We start from the raw sequence: 13,826 nt of genomic DNA, 5'->3' as shown, positions 1-13,826 counted from the left end.
TTCGCACCATCAAAGCACCTAGGTTCTTTCCTTCATTTTATGAGAATCATTCAGGTGATATGTAGTAGCTACTATTATTGGGCACATGTGGTATCTCATTTAGATTTTTAAATCCATGTTCCTAGAGGCAGAGTGCTACTATTGACAATATATGTCACCCCCCTTCTCATTAAAACCAAACCCCAAACCCACTGTAAAACAAAATGGTGATAAAAAAAATCACGCCCTACATATTTTGTGTCCCACCCCTCCCCTGAATACTCTTTTTTAGTCTGGCAATCTTTAAAAAAAAAAAAAATGGTGAGCAAAAGCAAAAACCCAAGCAGGAAGCAAAGGCTTTATTTTGTGACTTACCCTGTTTCTCTGGTGTGGACTTTCATTCTTTACTACAAATAAAAATTTATTTAAAAACCTGACTTTAAATCTTGATGTATTTACTGTAAAATTTACAAGTTGGAACCTCCTACTATCTTGATTCATATGATTTTAAAATGGAGTTTTTATCATTTCCCTTGAGGAGACGTTTTGGTTTGAATAGTTCTTACTGGCAGGTTTCCTCCTTTATATTTAGCCCAAATTTTCATTTTCAAAGACCGTTTTAGACAAGTACCATGATAGCTCTAGCCAATGGATCTGTGTGCCACATAATAGAGTGTGACAATCCACTCAGTTGTGAAAGACACCGAAGATAAAGTAATAAAGTAGAATTTGTGTTATCACATTGGCTTTACAAATCTACTTAAACACTGACCCATCAGTGTTTCTCATTATTGGAAATTATAGATGTTTATAATTCTCCAAAATATGTTGGGCTGATTTATATCGTATATCATATATTCAGATTTAAGTTCAAAATCCTGGGCTGAGAGAGAGATAGATTTGTGACACTCCTTGGAGGTTTGGGGTCCATGAACCAATGAATACATTACATTGTCACATGAAAGATCTCTTTTTATCTGTAAAGATACAGGGACCATCTGATATTTTAATAACTTTTAAAAACAGAGTTTTAAAATATTATGATTTTATAGAACTTAGACTTCCACACCAAATTATATCCATGGATTTTTATACATTCATATTTCTTCTGTCTTATTTACATCTAGATAGAAATAAAGATATAAAAATGATGTTCTTAGAATTGTTCCTAGGTGCTGTTACAATAACACCATTTGAACTATGTGGTCAGAATGTGTATTATTTCTTTCATGGTCCAAATCAACAAAATTATTTTTATAGGTATTATGATGTACATACACACAGCTGAAAAATTTGTATTTCTGTGAGAATAATTCCAAGTGGTATTCGAAATTGACAGTAATTTATATTCTGCTGGGCTGTGTATAATAGTGGTCTATTGGAGTTCCTGTCGTGGCGCAGTGGTTAATGAATCCAACTAGGAACTATGAGGTTGCAGGTTCAGTCCCTGCCCTTGCTCAGGGGGTTAACGATCTGGCGTTGCTGTGAGCTGTGGTGTAGGTTGCAGACGCGGCTCGGATCCCGCGTTGCTGTGGCTCTGGTGTAGGCTGGCGGCTCCAGCTCCGATTCGACCCCTAGCCTGGGAACCTCCATATGCCGCGGGAGCGGCCCAAAGAAATAGCAAAAAGACAAAAAAAAAAAAAAAGAAAAAATAGTGGTCCATAAACTCCTTAAGGGCAGGTTGTTTATTCAATAACTGAGTATATCCATAAGTAATTATAAATGAACTTGATTAGTTTCATTTAAGCAATAAAGAAATTTCAGTAATTCTAATTCACAGTAGATAACATAGTCGATAATGTAGTTGATTACGTTTTGGTCCCATTCAAACAGAGGGTTAGTTTCTGAAGTCCCCAAAGCAGTTTATCTCCTCTATAAGGCTATTTGGTGGTTTGAAATAGAGATGATGATTCTGTGTGTGTGTGTGTGTTTGTGTGTGTGTGTAGGTGTGTAAAAGAGGGAAGGGAAGAGAGAGAGAGGAAAGAGGAAGAGTGGGAAGGGAAGGGTAGATTAAATACTCTATAAAGAGAACCTTTTCTATATCAACTATTTGGCTGCCCACCGGAATAATTTATATAACAAAAGCAGATAACTGCTTGATTCTTTTTCTTTATTTACCACTTCTCGAAATAACGTTTTGCTAGCTTACTCCACTGGTGACTTTTTTTTAAAGTATCTTCATGAGCTCACAGATAATGTGACAGACAATTCACATTTGATGTGTTTCATGATATTGTAGTTATTATGCTTACCAGTGCTCCATGCGTCCCATCCATGGCCCAAGGGAGTCTCCAAGGTGGCTCCGGAGTCTTTCTGACATTGACCCTAGCAGTCTTTGATAGTTTTCCTTGATATCTGGTAGAACAAAATGTTCCAGATTGATTTTCTGTATATTTCTTTTCCAAACCTGTAATTAGCTATTTCTCCAGTGATCCTCTATTCCTTTTTAGCAAAAATGGTGTTTCAAGACCACGACCTGTGTGCTAAGGCTGCTCATTGTTATTGAGTGGGTCTTTGTTTTTAGTCCTTTCAGTAACAGGAGCTAGGAAATGTTTTCTATTTTCTCCCTCCCTCTTTCCCTTCCTCCTTCCCTCCCCTTCTCTCTTCCTCTCTCTCTTCCTTTCAATAATTAAGTAAAATAAACTGAGTTCATGTTAATATTTAATTTCTGTCTTACACCTTTTACCTTTCATCTTTCCCACACCAAGAATTCTTGCATCAAAATACCAGGGTGATAGAATCTGAATATCACATAAATCTTCATTTTCTTTATTACACTTTACATATACAGTAGTCTTAGAATAATAATACTGATCCTAATGCCATCAACACAGTTACTAACAACAATCATTTTATTTTTTTTAATAGATCTTTTTTTCTTAGGGTATATTGCACTTGGGATACATTGTTACATTACTGTGTTTTAAATTCTTGGGGAGTTCACTGGTGGTCTAGTGGTTAGGATTGGGTGCTTTCCACTGCTGCAGCCCAGGTTCAGTTCCTGGCCTGGGAACTGAGATCCCACATCAAGCCATTGCACACAGTACTCAATAAATTAGATAGATAGATAGATAGATAGATAGATAGACAGACAGACAGACAGTCACTTGGAAATAGTTATTCTCTTTGTAGTTGAGCCACTGATTGGACACACATTTAAGTTATTTCATTTCATTCTATTTCTGATTTTTAGGGGTTTATTTTTTTCCCTAAAAATAGTTTTAGTTTTGTAATTTTGTTTTATAATTAATTCACTCTTCCTTCCTTCCTTTCTTCTTCTTTTCTTTCCTTCCTTCCTTCCTTCCTTCCTTCCTTCCTTCCTTCCTTCCTTCCTTCCTTCTTTCTTTCTTTCTTTCTTTCTTTCTTTCTTTCTTTCTTTCTTTCTTTCTTTCTTTCTTTCTTTCACTTTTTAGGGCTGGACCAGTAGCATATGGAAGTTCCCAAGCTAGGGGTCAAATCAGAGCTACAACTGCCAGCCTACGCAATAGCAACACCGGATCTGTGACCTATACCACAGCTCACGGCAACGCCAGATTCTTAACCCAGACTCTTAATCAGGGCCAGAGATGGAACCCGAATCCTCAAGGATACCAGTCAGGTTTATTACCACTGAGCCATAATGGGAACGCCTTCCCCCCTCATTTTTATTTTTATTTTTATTATTATTCTTTTTTGTCTTTTGGGTTTTTTTTTTTTTTTTTTTTAGGGCCACACTCGCAGCCTATAGAGGTTCTCAGGCTAGGGGTCTAATCAGAGTTGTAACCACTGGCCTATGCCAGAGCCACAGCAATGCCAGATCCAAGCCACGTCTACCACCTATACCACAGCTCACGGCAACATGGGATCCTTAACCCACTGAGCGAGGCCAGGGATTGAACCTGCAACCTCATGGTTCCTAGTTGGATTCATTTCCGCTGTACCACGACGGGAACTACCCCCTCATTTTTACAGTTGTATTGAGATATGGTTGATTTACAAGGTTGTAATAATTTCTGCTGTACAACAAAGTGATTCAGCTATATATATACACACATCCATTCTCTTTCAGATTCTTTCCCCACATAGATTATCAGAATATTGGGTAGAGTTCTCTGTGCTATACTGCAGGTCCCTGTTGGCCAATCATTCCACATATCTCAGTGTGCATATGCCAGTCCCAAACTCCCAGTCCAACCCTCTCCACACCCTACCTGTCCCCTTTGGTAACCACAAGTTTTTCAAAGTCTATGAGTTACTAACTTAATTTTCTCTAAAAAAAATTTTTTTTTCTTTTTATGGCCACTCCTGAAGTATATGGAAGTTCCTGGGCTAGAGGTACAATTGGAGCTGCAGCTGCAGGCTTATACCACAGTTTGTGGAAACATGGGATACTTAACCCACTGAGTGTGGCCAGGGATCGAACCCACATTCTCACACACATACACACTATGTCAGATTCTTAACCCGCTGAGCCACAATGGGAACTCCTAACTTAATTTTCCAATTCATAATCATACTGAGGATAGCTATCATCAATATTTTTCCTGTTTTATTGTTGTTTTTTGTTTTGTTTTTTGGTTTTTGTGCCATGCCTACAGCATACAGAAGTTCTCAGGCCAGGGATCAAACCCATGCCATAGCTGCAACCCAAGGCACAAGAGTGACAATGGCAGATCCCCAATCTGTTGAGCCACCAGGGAACTCCAATATCTTGTCTTTTTTGTGTGCAAAAAAATGAAAATAACTTGAAAATGAATAAAAATAACTAAGATCCATATTTAATTATATTCCTGACATCTATTTGTTGTATTTCTTAGGGAAATTACACAATGTCTCAAACCCACATTTCCAACAAATGTGTTTCATGAACCACTGTAGGATGGGATGTGGGAGTTGAGGTGGATGTGGGGATAGGATTCCATGGTGACATGAGTCTGAAAATTCTATAATCTCTTGGAGACTCGTGATTAAATAATAGATAAAAGACTCTGAGAAACCTATAGTAAGGAATCCTTTTTATTTTATCTTTTAATTTTTTTTTTTTTTTTTTTTTTTTTTTACTGAACCTGTGGCATGCAGAAGTTCCCAGGCCAGGGATGGAACCCATGCCACAGCAGTAACCACAGCCACAGTAGTGACAACACCAGATCTTTAAGCCACTGAGCCACCAGGGAACTCTAGGAATCCTTTTGAGATTTGCGTAACCCATTGTTTTTGAACTTGTCTCTGTATCGAGAGATTGTCCTCTTACTTTTTTTTCCTTTTTTTTTGAGGGGGAGGGGGCATACTCTTGGCATGTGGAAGTTTCCAGGCTAGAGACAGAACACATGCCACAGCACTGACTCAAGCTGCTGCAGTAACAATGCTGGATCCTTAACCCAGTGTACCACAAAAGAACTCCCCCACCCCATTTTCTTCTTTTTAGGGCCAAACCTGCAGCATATGAAAGTTCCCAGGCTAGAGGTTGAATTGGAGCTGCAGCTGCTGGACTACACCACAGCCAAAGTAATGTGGGATCTGAGCTGCATCTCTGACCTACACAGCAGCTTGGGGCAATGCCAGATCCTTAACCCACCGAGCAAGGCCAGGGATCAAACCTGCACCCTCATGGGTATTAGTTTGGTTCTTACCCTGCTGAGCCATGACGAGCATTCTCCCCTCCCTTTTTTTGACAATAATTATCCCATTGAGTGACAGTTCCATGGGATATACTTTGGGGAATGGTGCTCTCCAAGTTTTCTTTTATGTCCAAAGGGGATATTAATAACTTTTCTACCATTTTCTCAGGATTATTGTGAGGATCTAGTGAATTGGATATGAGCAGCATTTAGTATATGAGACAATTACTTTGCCAATGGCTGCATAGAAATTTGGAGGTTTGGAGTTCCCATGTGTCTCGGCAGTAATGAATCTGACTAGTATCCATGAGGACATGGGTTCAATCCCTCACCTAGCTCAGTGGGTTAAGGATCCAGCATTGCCATGAGCTATGATGTAGGTTGGCAGCTGCAGCTTTGATTTGACCACCAGCCTGGGAAATTTCATATGCTTCAGGTGTGGGCCTAAAAAGGCCAGGAAAAAAAAAATTGGACATACACTCTAACTCTTTGCTACTTAGGTGGACTTAGTACCTGGAGAAGGCAAAGGTATGATGAAACCTGAAGATTTTAGAAGAACGGAAAGTGACATACAAAGGTCAACTGAGAGAGATGTATGGATAGGAAAAAAAATCTATTTCAAAGAACAGCTATGATTAGGAGTTCCTATCATGGTTCAGCGGTAACGAACTCGACTAGTATCCATGAGGATGAGGGTTCGATCCCTGGCTTCACTCAGTGGGTTAAAGGATCAGTCACTGCCATGAGCTGTGGTGTAGGTAGGAGACATAGCTCAGATCTGGCATTGCTGTGGCTGTGGTGTAGGCCGGGGGCTACAGCTCCTATTCAACCCTAGACTGAGAACTTCCAAGTGCTGTGGATTTGCCCCTAAAAAGACAACAACAAAAAGAACAGCTATGATTAGATGAATTGTTTTCACCTAGAATCACTGAAGTCCTGGGCCTGACATAGAAAAAGGTTTGTTTTCTTAGTGGGTGCAAGAGATCTAGGAAAGGGACTAGAAACTACTATAAAAGTATGATTTGTGTGAGGAAGGTCACTTTGCTCTTTGCGTACTGGTTTGTTAGGGCTGCCATACAGAACCAAGGACTGGGTGTCTTTAACAACAGAAATTTATATTCTCATACTTCTGGAAGCTACATGTCCCAGATCAAGGTGTCAGGAGGGTTAATTTCAGTTCCACTTAGTGCAGATGCACTGTCTCTGGTTTCCAGGTATAGGAAGTAGGAATTTCTGATTCCTAGACTCCTCTTGTCACAAAATTCATCTCAGAAACCTGAGGATACCAACTTCAGGCAATCAGAGGAAAGGGGTGGGATCCTAGCCAAGGTTCTTTTTATCCACCAGACCACAAGAAAACTCTGTTCTAAAAGTTTCTAAAGTAGAGAGCTCAAGGAAAAGACTGACCTCAAATGTTCATTGCAGTACTACTAGAGGAAAATACAAACCACTCAAATGAACCATCAATAAGAAATGGTATGGGGGGGGAGTGGGATGGGCGGGGAGTTTGGGGTTGGTAGATGCAAATTATTACATTTAAAATGGATAAGTAATGGGGTCCTACTGTAAAACACAGGGAACTATGTCCAGTCTTTTGGTTCAGAACATGATGGAAGTTGGTATAAAAAAAAAGAATATATATATATATGTATATATATATTACTGGTCACTTTGCAGTATAGCAGAAATTGAAGGAACATTGTAAATCAACTATACTTTAATAAAAAATATTTTAAAAATTTAAAAGAAAGGAGTTCCCATCGTGGATCAGTGGTTAACGAATCCAACTAGGAACGATGAGGTTGTGGGTTCAATCCCTGGCCTTGCTCATTGGGTTAAAGATCCGGCGTTGCTGTGAACTGTGGTATAGGTCACAGACGTGGTTCGGATCTGGCATTGCTGTGGCTCTGGCGTAGGCTGGTAGCTACAGCTCCAATTAGATCCCTGGCCTGGGAATCTCCATGTGCCGCAGCTGCTGCCCTAGAAAAAGACAAAAAAAAATTTTTTTTTTAATTAAATAAAATGGATAAACAAAGTCCTACTGTATAACACAGGGAACTACATTCAATATCCTGTGATAAACCATAATGGAAAAGAATATGAAAAAGAAGATATATACACGTATAACTGAATCAACTTTCTGTAGAGCAAATCAACACAACACTGCAAATCAACTACATTTCAAAAGAATGCATTTAAAATAAAATAAAAACTAAGTAAAAAAATGAAATGGTAAATTGAAGTTATTTTGATTTCTAGGAATGCTCAGCCACAGACACAAAGACTGAATTACTTGTGTTCATGTTGATAGGAAAAAAAAAATCTCCCTGTACAATATAAAGTGAAGTTAAAAAAGAAAAAAAAAAAAGGTGTGGAGTTCCCATCATGGTGCAGCGGAAATGAATCTGACTAGTAACCATGAGGTTTTGGGTTCGATCCCTGGCCTCGATCAGTGGGTTAAGGATCCGGCATTGCCGTGAGCTATGGTGTAGGTCACAGACGTGGCTCTGGTGTAGGCCTGTGGCAACAGCTCCGATTAGACCCTTAGCCTGAGAACCTCCATATGCTTCAGGTGCGGCCCTAAGAGGACAAGAGACCAAAAAAAACAAAAAAAACAAACAAAAAAAATTATCAGCAGGGTTGGTTTTTTCTGAAACTTCTGTCCTTGGCTGTAGACTGCCATCTCCACGTCTTTACATTTCCTTCTGCATGTGGGGATGTCTGTGGCCAAATCTCCTCATAAGGATACTAGTTGCACTGAATTAGGGTCTACCCTAATGATCTCATTCGCAATGTGTTTACTGAGCATCTGTTTCATATAGATAGGCACTGAACATTCAGATGTGATAGTAGCTAGTGGAGGAAAAGAGCAGGAGTAGGTATATAGATGCAGTGGTGGGCAGTTCAGTGATGATTAGAGGCTCTAAAGTTCCTTCCACATTTTAAGCACCAGCTTTGTCCTAAATACTATGCCAGGAGCTATTGAGGTCAGAGGAAGTAAGGAGAGAACTAACACTAACTGTTATCATTTGAAGATAGATCTTTTATCACATACTGATGTTTCTGAAATTAGATGTGTTTTACAATCTTCACTAGTTTAGATGGGAACTTGTGTTTTTCTTAGTAGTGCATAGGATAATGGTGTCTCTTAGAACAGATAGCCAATTAGATTTAATAAAACATGACTTTTGGTCTGCCAAACACAGTTCTTGTTCACAAAATGCTTAATATTTATGATCTTGTGATGTAAGATGTACTGGATTTCCTCCTAGCCATGTAATATCCTCATCATCTTGCCTTTTTCCTCTTCGACTTAAGAATGTGGGCACTCAAGTATGATTGTCTATTTTTCTTCCGTACTGTCTCCATCATTCTTCAGCCATATAAAAGATGTTCATAACTCTATCTTCAGCCCCAACTTCTTTTCTGGGCTCTGATTCATATCTGGTACTTGAATATTAACTACTTTGTTGTCTTGATGTCACCTTGAATTTAATACAATACATCTTATTTCTCTTCAAGCCATCTTCTCCTCCAGGCTTCCCTATATCTTGGTTCTTCTGCTCATTCAGACTTGAAGCCATGCTTCACTTTCTCTTCCCCTTTGTTTCACTTCTACACATCTATTTTGCGACTAATGTACCAAGACTTGTATATTCTTCCACTTGCCCTGATCTCTTCCTTTCCAGTCCCACTATTGCCATCTCAGTCCAGGCCCATGCATGGACTACCATAATGATTTCTGCCTCTCCCTCTGATTTATCTTATCCATTACCACTATTTAAATTTTCTAACACTTTACTGTACACTTGCTAAAAGTCATTATGCACTAAGTCATTCAATGGCCTCTTAGTGATCACTGAATAAATTCTGAACACCACAACCTGGTATTCCAAACTCTCCACAATTAGTCCTTTCCAGCTTCTTCACCCACCATCTAAACTAGAGGAAATGTTTAGCACTTTCCAACTGCCACAACTCTGGCTTGAAACACTTCCTTTGTCTGCAGTCCTACTCCCATTTTCCTGGCTTATGTAAGCCAGGCTTTCCTTCAAAGCTCATGTGATTTCTCCAGGGAAAGCATTTCCTGATAGTTTTTGGTTTACAGTGAACCCTCTTCTTTGAACTCCTACAGGACTTAGTGCATATACCAGTAATCTGACGTTCAGCATCTGTTTCGTTCTATCCTTTTCTCCATGAAAATGTCTTTCCAATGAGAATGAAATCTGTTGAGAACAGGGGCTTGGCCATAGTTTTCCATATTTCCAGGGCCAGCGTAGTATAAAATTTTAGATTTGGAAGTTTACCTAGCCCACTCATTCATTTCACAGATGAAGAAACCAAGATCCAGAGAGTTGTTCAGATCCACTTAGAATAAAGCCATAGTCATGGCCAAACATTTGCTGATATCTATGAATTATAAATTAGAGGGATTGATTTATACAGGATTCAGAAGGGGGAGGGGAGGTTAGGGCATTCTCTCACTAGAAGGGAATGTGGTGTTTTTGTTTGTTTTGTTTTGTTTTTGGCCGCACTCGTGGCATGTAGAAGTTCCCAGGCCAGGGATCAAACCTGTGCAGCAGTTAGGACCTGCGCCATAGCTGTGGAAACGCCAGATCCTTAACCCGCTGTTCCACATGGGAACTTCCGGGAATGCGGTTATTACCTGCAAGTTTGGGGACAGGTGATTCAAGCTGCCTGATGCAGAACGTGTGATGCACTGGAGAGCAGGCAGGGCTGTTCTTCTGCATCACTTACAGGCTCCGGAGAATGCTTGGACGTTCAATACCATTTCTCTTATGAAGCGACTTCTCAGCTTAATACCTTCTTCGCAGGCATGTAGCTTGAAGATAGTGAAGCAGGTTGGCTTTCTGGCACCTCGAGGGCACTGGCCCAGAGGACGATCTCCCACTCATTGGTGCGGACTAGCCAAGGGCTGTCCACTCTATGAAGCGAGCCAAGACGCGCCCCTGACAGGAATCCGTGGACTAAGCAGCCGCTCCGGCCTTGGCCGCGATCCCAGGAAAGAAGAGCAAGGGGCTTTCCACCTGCCCCAAGCCTCACCCGGGCCGCCAGGCCTCTCGGGTTCCAGCCGCTGCAGTACCGCCTCCGAAGCTGCCTACTTCCTCACCACGCCTTTTCCCCGCCCCTCCCCTCACGCTCGACGGGCTCGCTCCCGCGGCGGGCGCGCGGGCGGCGCGCGAGCACGCGGACGCAGAAGGAAGGCCAACAGGGCACTCCGCCGCGGGGGCGAGCGCGCAGGCGCCTTCCCACCCGCTGCGGCGCGAATTCCCAGGTTCAGCGCTCTGCAGGGTAAGAGGTCGGTTCTTGGGGCTCTGGAGCGCCGGGTCGAGGTTCGGAGGGTCTGGGGGCTGGCCAGCGGATTATTGGCCCCATTCCACTCAGAGAACGGCGCGCTAGGCCTCCCCAGCCCAGCCCGCAGGCTCGCATGGGGGTCAGGTGAGGGACGTGGTGACGGTGGTGCGACCCTGGACTGGAGCGGCTTGGCAGCCTCGTTCCTAGGGTCCCTGAGGGTGGGGCCCGCCGGGGAAGGGGAGAGCGCCATCCGGAAGGGTCCCTTTGGCGACACCTGCTCCCCTGGAGTAGCTGCACTCCCTGGGTGTGGTGTCCACCCTGAGGGAAGGACCTTTCAGACTAAAAGGAACAAATTCGGCCCTGGGAGGTGGACGGCCGACTTTTCTGTCTGGACTCCCCCTCGGGGCAAAGTAGGACTGAAAACTCTTCTGTCGCCTGCGTGGCAATTCCGTGGTTCGAGAATGGGTTAGGAAGTTTAAAAAAAAAAGTATTTTGCTTTACATAAGGGAAACGTAATAAAGTACCCTTTTTACGGTTCAAGGATAGGAGATTGCCTAAAAGCCTCAATAGTATCTTTAACCACAAAGGACTCACGAAGATTTCCATTCAGCATGTATTTTTGGGTACCTGCTTTCTGCCAACTTTGTTCTAAGCCCCTGCAACGACTAAGATAGGAGGATCCCTGCTTACCTGGAGCTTATATTCCAGTTGACAAATAAATGTAATTTCCTTTATACTTTTCCTTTTGGAATTTAACATATATACAAGAAGATACAGTATACAAGAAGATACAGTACACAAATCATAAGTTCTAAATAGTCGATGTATTATTGAGTAAACACATCTTTTAACCACCGTTCAAATCAGGAGCCAAAATTCACGCATCTTCTCCGAAGACCTTTCTGGAGAACACTCCCAATCATCATCCCGTATCTTCCCCAAAGTTTATCTCTTTCTTGATTTCTAACACCATAGATTAGTTTTGTCTATTTATGAGCCTTTTGTAAATGGAACCATATAATATGTTCTTTAGTGTCTAGCTGGTTGTTGGTTTTTGTTTTGGTTTTTTTTCTTTGGCTTTTTAGGGCATATGGAAGTTTCCAGGCTAGGGGTCCAATTGGAGCTGCAGCTTCCAGCCTACACCACAGCCACAGCCACTCAGGATCCTAGTGGTGTCTGTGGCCTACCCCAGGGCAATGCCAGATCCTTAACCCATTGAGCTAGGCCAGGCAGGGATCAAACCCACATCCTCATGGATACTAGTTGGTTTCGTTAACCCCTGAGTCCCGGTGGGAACTCCAGTGTCTAGCTTTTTAAACTCAAAATTGTGTTTGTAAGATTGTTTCATGTTGTGTGAAATATAATTTCTGATAGTGAAAAGAATTGGGAAGGAAAAGGTAATGGTACAGACAGTAAGAAGTGGAAACCTTAGTAGGGGGGTCAGGGATGAACTTTCTGAGGGGCTGACTTGAGAAATGACAAAAAATTTGCCAGGGAGCTGGTTCTAGAGCATTCCAAGCAGAGGGGAGAGAAGTGGAAAGGGGCTGAGGTATGAATGAAACAGACCTTGTGGGAAAGTGAGAGGAGATGAAGTTGGAGAGGTAGGCAGGGTCTTGGGACTGAGGTATTTAGATTTTATTCTAAGCCTAATAGATGTCAGAAAGAGATGTTTCTGATATTCTTCAGTTCCTAACATGAGCCACTTGTGGAGGATGGGCCTACACCTAACTCATTAAAGAAAACCCACAAGAGCAGCAGTGCATGGCAACTGTTGGGGAGTAGGGTAACATGTTGAGACATCAAATCATCTTTCATATTGTCAAGATTTGTATTAACTTATACACATAATATGCATCCAAAATCAGATTCAAAACACTGTTTAGAAATTATCTACTTTCCACTCTAAAACTATTCTCAGGTAATTTGCTTAGCTTCTGATTGAACCTATTAAAGAGGAACTCTTTTCTCGAGGAGAAGCTCATTTAATTTTTGGACAACTCTCGTTGTTAGAAAAGCTTTCCTAATATTTAAAATCGGTCATTAGTTCTGGGTCCATATGGAACTGATAATTATTTATTTATTTTCATGGCTGCCCTTACGGCCTATGAAAGTTTCCAGGCCAGGGACTGAGTCTGAGCCTCTGCTGCAACCTATGCCTCAGCGGTGGCAACACTGGATCCTTAACCTCCTGTACTGCAGTGGGAATTCCTGTTTATTATCTGTTGCCTCCCTTTAGTACTCAAGCAGTTAAAATTTTTTTTTTTTTGCCACCAAACTCTTCTTTATTTTTTTTTATTTATAATGATTTTTATTTTTTCCATTATAGCTGGTTTACAGTGGGCTGTCAATTTTCTACTGTATAGCAAGGTGACCCAGTTACACATACAGGTACACATTCTATTTTCTCACATTATCATGTTCCGTCATAAGTGACTGGACATAGTTCCCAGTGCTATACAGCAGGATCTCATTGCTTATCAATGATTTTTTTTTTTCACATGTAATTGCAAGACTTTGGATTTACTTGAATTTATCCCTGTAATGATTTCTAGAGTTAAATTTGGTCTGACATAGATGTCCAAATCTTTTTGGGAATAATTCTTTCATCTGTCAGCTGTTCTGCTATTGTGCCCTTAAAAACTCGCTCAGCATGTTATGAGTTCAACATTATATTCTTTTTAAGGTCATGATATTTTGTTTTGCTTTTTAGGCCTCCACCCGCAGCATATGGAAGTTCCCAGGCTAGGGGTTGAATCAGAGCTATAGCTGCTGGCCTCAGCCACAGCCACAGCAACGGCGGGATCCCAACTGTGTCTGCCACCTACACCATAGCTCATGGCAATGCCAGATCCCCAACCCACTGAGCGAGGCTAGGGATCGAACCTGCCTCCTCATGGATACTAGTTGGATTCATCGCCACAAAGGGAACTCCCA

General features: G+C 41.5%; 1 protein-coding gene across 4 annotated transcripts in view; it reads left to right on the top strand.

The window, feature by feature from the left end:
* Positions 10,755–13,826, top strand: part of ALG6 (ALG6, alpha-1,3-glucosyltransferase) — an 86,454-nt gene continuing 83,382 nt past the window's right edge. For 2 of the 4 annotated variants that reach the window (XR_002345161.1, XM_003127947.6), the window contains exon 1: positions 10,755–10,889. The gene's annotated coding sequence lies outside the window, so the exon portion shown is untranslated. The other 2 variants (XM_013988885.2, XM_013988886.2) reach the window with 2 other exon arrangements.

This window comes from Sus scrofa, chromosome 6 (genome assembly GCF_000003025.6).
Source record: "Sus scrofa isolate TJ Tabasco breed Duroc chromosome 6, Sscrofa11.1, whole genome shotgun sequence".
Classification (NCBI taxonomy): Eukaryota; Metazoa; Chordata; class Mammalia; order Artiodactyla; family Suidae; genus Sus; species Sus scrofa.
This window is presented reverse-complemented; position numbering and strand designations above follow the sequence as displayed.